This window comes from Nicotiana tomentosiformis, chromosome 4, assembly GCF_000390325.3.
Source record: "Nicotiana tomentosiformis chromosome 4, ASM39032v3, whole genome shotgun sequence".
NCBI classification, from domain to species: Eukaryota; Viridiplantae; Streptophyta; class Magnoliopsida; order Solanales; family Solanaceae; genus Nicotiana; species Nicotiana tomentosiformis.
The window spans coordinates 61,303,220-61,311,167 of record NC_090815.1 but is presented as its reverse complement, the minus strand read 5'-3'; positions in this window follow the sequence as shown (position 1 = coordinate 61,311,167).

Below are 7,948 nucleotides of genomic sequence, written 5' to 3'. Positions count from 1 at the left end.
GGCAATAAGCCACCTCAGATACTGCAAAAGCCTCATATGATGCCACATTATGCTGACAAGCTACACACTCGAATATGATACATAAGGGAAACGAACTCTGGAATGAACTACTCAACCCCCGTAACTAATTTAATAACCGAAAAGATGTTATGAACCTTCCTCAGAAATGAGACACAAAACACACAAGAATAGCTATGGGAAACTGTACTCAACATCACACTGTTACGGCGTGCAACCCGTTCCATACATGATACCATTGCGGCGTGCAACCGATCCAACCATGATACCCGTGGCGGCATGCCACCCGATCCACACATAATAATCTAAAGAAAACACACATTGAGCTGTAATGCTTATACTCACGAAATGCCTGAATATCAACCATAAGCACGCCAAGTGCATAATACAAATCCTGGGGAGACGGGTAGCGTCACACGCTATAAAACCCAAGCACAGCTAAGGTGCGATATATGATCTGCATCTCAAGATCCATCCTGCTCACATAACACCACCGCTATGCGGGACCTCAACACATTGTATAAATAATCAAGCCGTCTCACGACCCACATGGCACAATAGAGCATTACATAAAATAGCTGGCAACGAAATTAACATCCACGCCCGAATACTCTTCCATAAGGAATGCTATGCTAATTCTATGTTGAATGAACACATCTAGGCTGGTGTAGGGTACACATCCACATTTAGACCCATCAACGGATCTCAAACTGATTCTGATCATACCATGCTTGGGCAAATAACCTCTCAAGGATCCACAATGACCCTCTTCCCATGACATGCAAGAACAAAGCATCAAATTCGGAACAAACTTCCACAATTCACAACCAACTAAATAGAGCGCCCTTTTCAGGCCTAAACCCTCACATTAGCAATAGTACAAAAATCTCCGTACTTGATTTCAATCTTTAATAAATCAAGTGATTACATGTCACACTTATACAATCTTCCCATGGGATACGCTCCCATGACCTTTCGCACCAGGTAACAAGTCTGCACCTCTATACCGCCGGCCACATTAATGTTGTAAAGAAAATCAAGAATCCGTAAATCAGTACCCAAAGCCTCTTACACGGGACACCGATCTCAAGTGACGCTAAAGACAATACCAGTTGATCCTGACCATCTGAATTTTTTTCCTGCTCGTCCGATCTCGTGACATTCTTGTCAACACCGAACCACAACCTTGATCCTCAGTTTCCGATTTCTGTGCCGCTCACTGCATCTAACATGACAATACGTGAGAGTACAAGAATTCCATAATAACCCTTGATCCTCTATTAGAATAAACACTCCATCATATAGCAACCTTTCACTTAACTCATTTCAGGAGAACCATTGCAACACGTGACCTAATTCTCATAACCGCAGAAAATACAACCCCAAGTAGTGGTCTAAACTACCATGACCCTTCCGGGATCCATGTACACGTAACAGACCATAATAACTCGAATGCCTCTAAGTAAAATCAATTATGGTGGCCGTCAAGCCTCGCACATACCGCCACAACCACCTGTAAAACTTAACACATTGAAGGAACTGATCATTGCCACATCATGCAGATTCAACCATTGCTAACCGATCCGAATTCTTCTAATTTACTCCGAACTTGCCTTAGGAATAATAATAGCTCCATTCAAAACATGACGAACCCAATTAGCACTCATCCGGAGTGACCTCATTTCACGAGACCACGTTGTCTCAAAACCCATGAACCATCTCATGCCCTCCTTGTGCTCATATTCACATCTTCGATTGGTATACCCATTCTGATAATTTCTCTATGAATCCGAAGTTATTTCCTCCCATTCCTCCCAATGCTGCACCGCAGACCAATAATAGCATAGAACACTCCAAGCCCCTTTCATAATCTACTACAAAAGCTCGATAATTAACCATACCACGGACTCAAAATCCTTAGGCACCACAATTTAATATTTTAATATTTCCTTTTTTTTGAACCCATTGGGACCGTTGTTGAGAGTACCCACTCCGACTTGGTCCCGAATATAATTGGCTCCAAGGCATTTCTATCACATGAACACCCTCTCAAGGAAGCACCCGGCTAAATCACTTTCCTTGTACATCACATCTACACAAAGCATAAACTTTGAGTCTTTTCAAAGCCTGAACATGAATCGACAAGGCCAAATATAGCACACATGACTTAGAACTTGCGGCGGTGGTTTTTGCAGTGAAGATTTGGCGTCATTATTTGTATGGGTCTATGTGGATGTATTCACGGACCACAAGAGCCTTCAATATATTTTCAAACATAAGGAGCTGAATCTGAGGAAGAGGAGATGTCTTGAGTTAATCAAGGATTACGACATCGATATCCTATATCACCCGGGGAAGGCCATTGTGGTGGCGGATGCTCTTAGCCAGAAATCTATGGGTAGTTTGGCTCACTTGGAGGTATGTCAGAGGCTGTTGGCCAGGGAGGTTCACCAGTTAGCTAGTTTGGGAGTTCGTCTTGTGGACTCTAGTGAAGGAGGGGTAATTGTGTAGAATAGGGCTGAATCATTGCTCGTTGTAGAAGTCAAAGAGAAGCAGTACGACGATCCATTGTTGGTAGAACTGAAGGAGGGGATTCATAAACATAAAACTATGGCTTTTACTCTTGGCATGGATGATGGTATACTAAGGTACCAAGGGCGGCTATGTGTTCCAAATGTAGATGGTCTCCGGGAAAGAATCATCACCGAGGCTCACACTTCTAGGTATTCCATGCACCCAGGTTCTATGAAGAAGTATCATGATCTCAAGGAAGTCTATTGGTGGAATGACATGAAAAGGAATGTGGCAGACTTTGTGGCAAGGTGTCCAAATTGTCAGCAAGTAAAGGCCGAACACCAACGGCCTGGTTGGTTGGCACAGAACATAATGTGGAAGTGGGAAATGATTAATATGGATTTTGTGGTAGGATTACAATGCACTCCGTGAAAGTTTGACTCAATTTGGGTGATTTTGGATCGACTCACAAAATCAGCACATTTCTTTCCAGTTAAATCTACCGACATAGCGGAACAGTATGCTCAGTTGTATATCAAGGAAATAGTCAGGCTACATGGTACTCCAATTTCTATCATTTCCGATCGAGGGGCTCAGTTCACGGCAAATTTTTGGAAGAAATTTAAGCAAGGTTTGGGTACTCAGGTGAATCTTAGTACATCCTTCCATCCACAGACCGACGGGCAAGTAGAGCGGACTATTCAGACACTTGAGGACATGTTGCATCCTTGTGTTCTTGACTTCAACGGTAGCTGGGATGATCATTTGCCACTTATAGAGTTTGCTTATAATAACAAATTTCATGCTAGTATCCAAATGGCACCATTTGAGGCATTGTATGGTAGGAGATGTAGATCTCCCATTGGGTGGTTTGAAATTGGAGAAGCTAAGTTGATAGGGCCAGACCTCGTGTATCAGGCTATAGAGAAGGTTAAGATTATTAAGCAGCGGTTGAAAACTGCTCAGAGTCGTCAAAAATCCTATTTGGATGTTCGTCGCAGAGACTTAGAGTTCAAAGAAAATGATTGGGTATTCTTGAAAGTTTCCCCCATGAAGGGTATAATGCGGTTTAGAAGGAAAGGAAAATTGAGTCCGACGTATGTCGGGCCATATAAAATCATTCAGAGGATCGGTGAGGTAGCGTACAAGCTTGAGCTACCACCTGAGATGTCATTAGTGCACCCGTTGTTCTATGTGTTTATGTTGAAGAAGGTAGTTGGAGATCCGTCAGCTATTGTGCCGGTTGAGACTGTTGATGTTAATGCAGAACTGTCATATGAAGAAATTCCAGTTTCTATTATTGGCCGGCAAGTACGAAAGTTGAGAAATAAAAAAATTGCATCCGTGAAAGTGCTATGGCGAAACCAACAGATTGAAGAAATGAAGAAAAAGTATCCTTATTTGTTTGAATAGCCATGTATTTATAAAGTTGTGTTCTACGAATTATGTATCTATTATACAGTTGATGTTAAGGGTGTTCTGTTTCTGGTAATATATTGCTCATGAGGCCACAGTATGTGTTGTTATTATGTTATATTGCGTCATTGGATTTTATATATATGTTTTGAGGATGTGTTTCTGGGACTCTCTGACAGGTGGATAGGCTCAATTACAAGGGAAACTCTGGTAAAATTGTTTAAAAATTTAGGGAGTTAGTCAAATTTGGGGCTGCTGGTGTGTGGTATGAAAACTGAGTTGCATAAGATGCTAATAGTGAACCTTGACCCTCATTCAAGGACGAATGATCTTAAGTGGGGGAGGCTGTAAGGCCCCGTGAATTTTTTCCTAAAAACTGGGGTAGCTCGCCGCGGTTCGGACTTTTTAGATTGAACAGTGTGCTGGGGAGTTAAAGGAAAATATTTGGCAGAAATAGGCATTTCTGCGGCCCATTCTGCGGCCGCATAATCACTCTGCGGGCCGCAGAATAGTCGCAGAGTGAGGCAGTTTTTCTGGGTCATTTTGGTATCATTTTCGCGGCCCATTATGCGACCGCATAACCATTTCGTGGGCCACACTTTTGTCGCACAATCAGCCTTGGATTTTTTGCGGAGGGAGGTTCTACATCGCATTATGCAACCGTAGAACAGGTCTGCGGGCCACATAGTGACCGCCGACCCAGTCAGTTTCTTTTTAGTTTTGGCACCCAATTTGTGCGGCCGATATGCGGATCACATATCCATTCTGCGGTCGCATATGCGACCGCAAATCCTGTCCCGGGGCTTCATTTTTGGGGGTTTTAAACCCGACCCTTCTTCGTTAAAACATATGCCATAGCCCAATTTGAGCACATTTCTGATATTTTTAGAGTGAGAGAGAGTTCTTAGAGTGGGGGAGTAACCTTCAACCTTTTATCCATCAATTCTTGCTCAATCATTGAGGATTAACAAAGGAAGTCTTCATCCTAAAGGTAAGAATCCATGTCCTAGCTCTCAATGTTGAAAATTTACAAAAATGGGATAATTAGAGAGACAATTATTGGGTATGGGGGGTTGTTGTCTTTTATGCATGTATTCTTGAAGTATGTGGGAAGGTTGTGAGATAAAAATGGTAGAGAATGGGTTGGGGAATGATAGAATCTTCCACAAAAGGGCCTTAAAACATTGATGCTCACCTAGTGTTTGATAATATGCTCAAATGAGATAGAATCATGTCCATCTTCCTAATTTTGGTTCAACTTGTTATATTTCTAAAATAGATTGAAGTGGCTAAGAAATCCGGAACGTTTTAAAAGTTTAAGGAAGCTCAATTGAGGTATGTTGGCTAAACCCCCTTCTTCTTAGAATCGAATCCCTCTGTGTTCATGTAATTGGTGTAAGTCCCAAATTAATCATTATAGAATTGGCTATTCCTAATGTGTTTGTGTTGAAGGATGTATGTTCAATATTTATTCTAACTGCTTCATCATGTCATCTTGCCATTTGAGGATGTGTTCAAAATGTGGAATATGTGTTAGAAATATTAAGACTTCATGTCAAGATCGAATAAAGGTTGTTATGCCAAATTGTATAAAAAGATTCTATGTGCCTAAGATTCCCAAATTGCTCATATGTGAATTTAATGTCTTGAATGGGAAACCTTATTGTTGTTGATAATGATAATGATGTCTGAATGTGGAAAAAGGAAACTGAAATTATGAAATATGGCCAAGTGCCAAGAATGACTTTCTGATTGAGGCCACTCGTGCCAATGAATTGAAAAGATGTGAAAGAAGTATGAAGTGAGATGATTGATTGAAAAGGTAATGTCTCGGGTGAGACGGCCTAGCCGATCGGGACATGATCAGACGCCATGCCGCACACATAGTGGTAACTGTGCTGGAAATTATAATGAAATGGTGGTCATGGTTGATGTCTCAAATGAGACGACCTAGCCGATCGGGTCGAGATCGGACTCCGTGTAAGAATACGGAGGTATTGTGAATTATAGTATATCAGCTTTAAGGATCACCTAACCTAATAACATGGTAATTGACTTGAGAACTTATGTGATCCTTATTTGGTGTTTTAGTATTGTTTGAAGCTCTTATTGATCTCATGACTGTTTCCCCCTTGTATTATTATTCATTCTATTGAGATGGTGTTTAGTTTTACATACTAGTACTATTCGACAGTACTAACGTCCCTTTTGTCGGGGGCGCTGCATCTTTAAATGGATGAAGGTGGTTCCATAGCAGGCAGGGTTGATCAGCAATAGCAGTACACCTTCCTCCTAGCGGACTTGGTGAGTCCCACCTCATTCAGGGGTCATGTATCTTTTGTACATTTTGTTATCACGTTTTGAGGTATAGCCAGGGCCTTGTTGCCGGGACTATCATAACACTCTTTTGTATCTTTTAGAGGCCCCGTAGACAATATGTGGGTTGTGCATGGGTGCTAGAAAAGTCAAACAGATTATGTTGTATTTTGGTCTTTTGTTCCATTCGAATCATAAGAATGTGTGTATCTTGAAACTTAAAAGTGAAGTAACTAATGAAACAATTTAGTATTGTATGTATGAACTCCATACTGTCTAATTAATGGAATCATGTCTTTCTTTTTTTATCATGGGTGAGTTGGATAGAAAGTATCTAACAGGCTTGCTCGACCGGGTTCACTCGGTTGAGCACCGGTCACTCCTCCCGGGTTTGGGGCGTGACACCGTCTCATGACCCACATGGCACAATAGAGTATTACATGAAATAGCTGGCGACAAAATTAACATCCCACACCCGAATACTCTTCCATAAGGAATGCTATGCTGAATGAACACACCTAGGCTAGTGTACGGTACACATCCACATTTGGACACATCAACGGATCTCAAACCGATTCTGATCATACCATGCTTTGGAAAATAACCTATCAAGGATCCACAATGACCCTCTTCCCATGACACGCAAGAACAACCGTCGAATTCGAAACAAACTTCCACAATTCACAACCAACTAAATAAAGCGCCCTTTTCATGCCTAAACCCTCACATTAGCGATAGTACGAAATATTCGTACTTGATTTCAATCTTTAATCAATCAAGTGATTACATGTCACACTTATACAATCTTCCTGTGGATACACTCCCACGACCTTACGCACCAGGTAACAAGTCCGCACCTCCATACCGCTGGCCACATTAATGCTGTAAAGCAAATCAAGAATTCACAAATCAGTACACAAAGCCTTTTACACGGGACACTGATCTCAAGTAACGCTAAAGACAATACCAGCTGATCCTAACCATCTGAAATTGTTTCCTGCTCGTCCGATCTCGTGACATTCTTGTCAACACCGAATCGCAACCTTGATCCTCAGCTTCCGATTTCCATGCCGCTCACTGCATCTAATATGACAATACATGAGAGTACAAGAATTCCATAATAACCCCTGATCCACTAATAGAATAAACACTCCGTCATATAGCAACCTTTTACTTAACTCATTTCAGGGGAATCATTGCAACACGCCACCGAATTCTCAAAACCGCAGAAAGTATAACCCCAAGTAGTGGTCTAAACCACCATGACCCTTCCGATATCCATCTACACATAATAGGCCATAATAACTCGAATGCCTCCAAGTAAAATCAATTACGGTGGCCGTCAAGCCTCGCACGTACCGCCACAACCACCTGTAAAACTTAACACGTTGAAGGAACTCATCATTGCCACATCATGCTGATTCAACCATTGCTAACCGATCTGACTTCTTCTAATTTACTCTGGACTTGCCTTAAAAATAATAATAGCTCCATTCAAAACATAACAAACCCAATTCGCGCTCATTCGGAATGACCTCATTTCACGAGACCACGTTGTCTCAAAACCCACAAACCATCTCATGCCCTCCTTGTGCACATATTCACATCTTCGACTGGTATACCTATTCTGATAATTTCTCTATGAATCCAAAGTTATTTCTTCCCATTCCTCCCAATGCTGCAT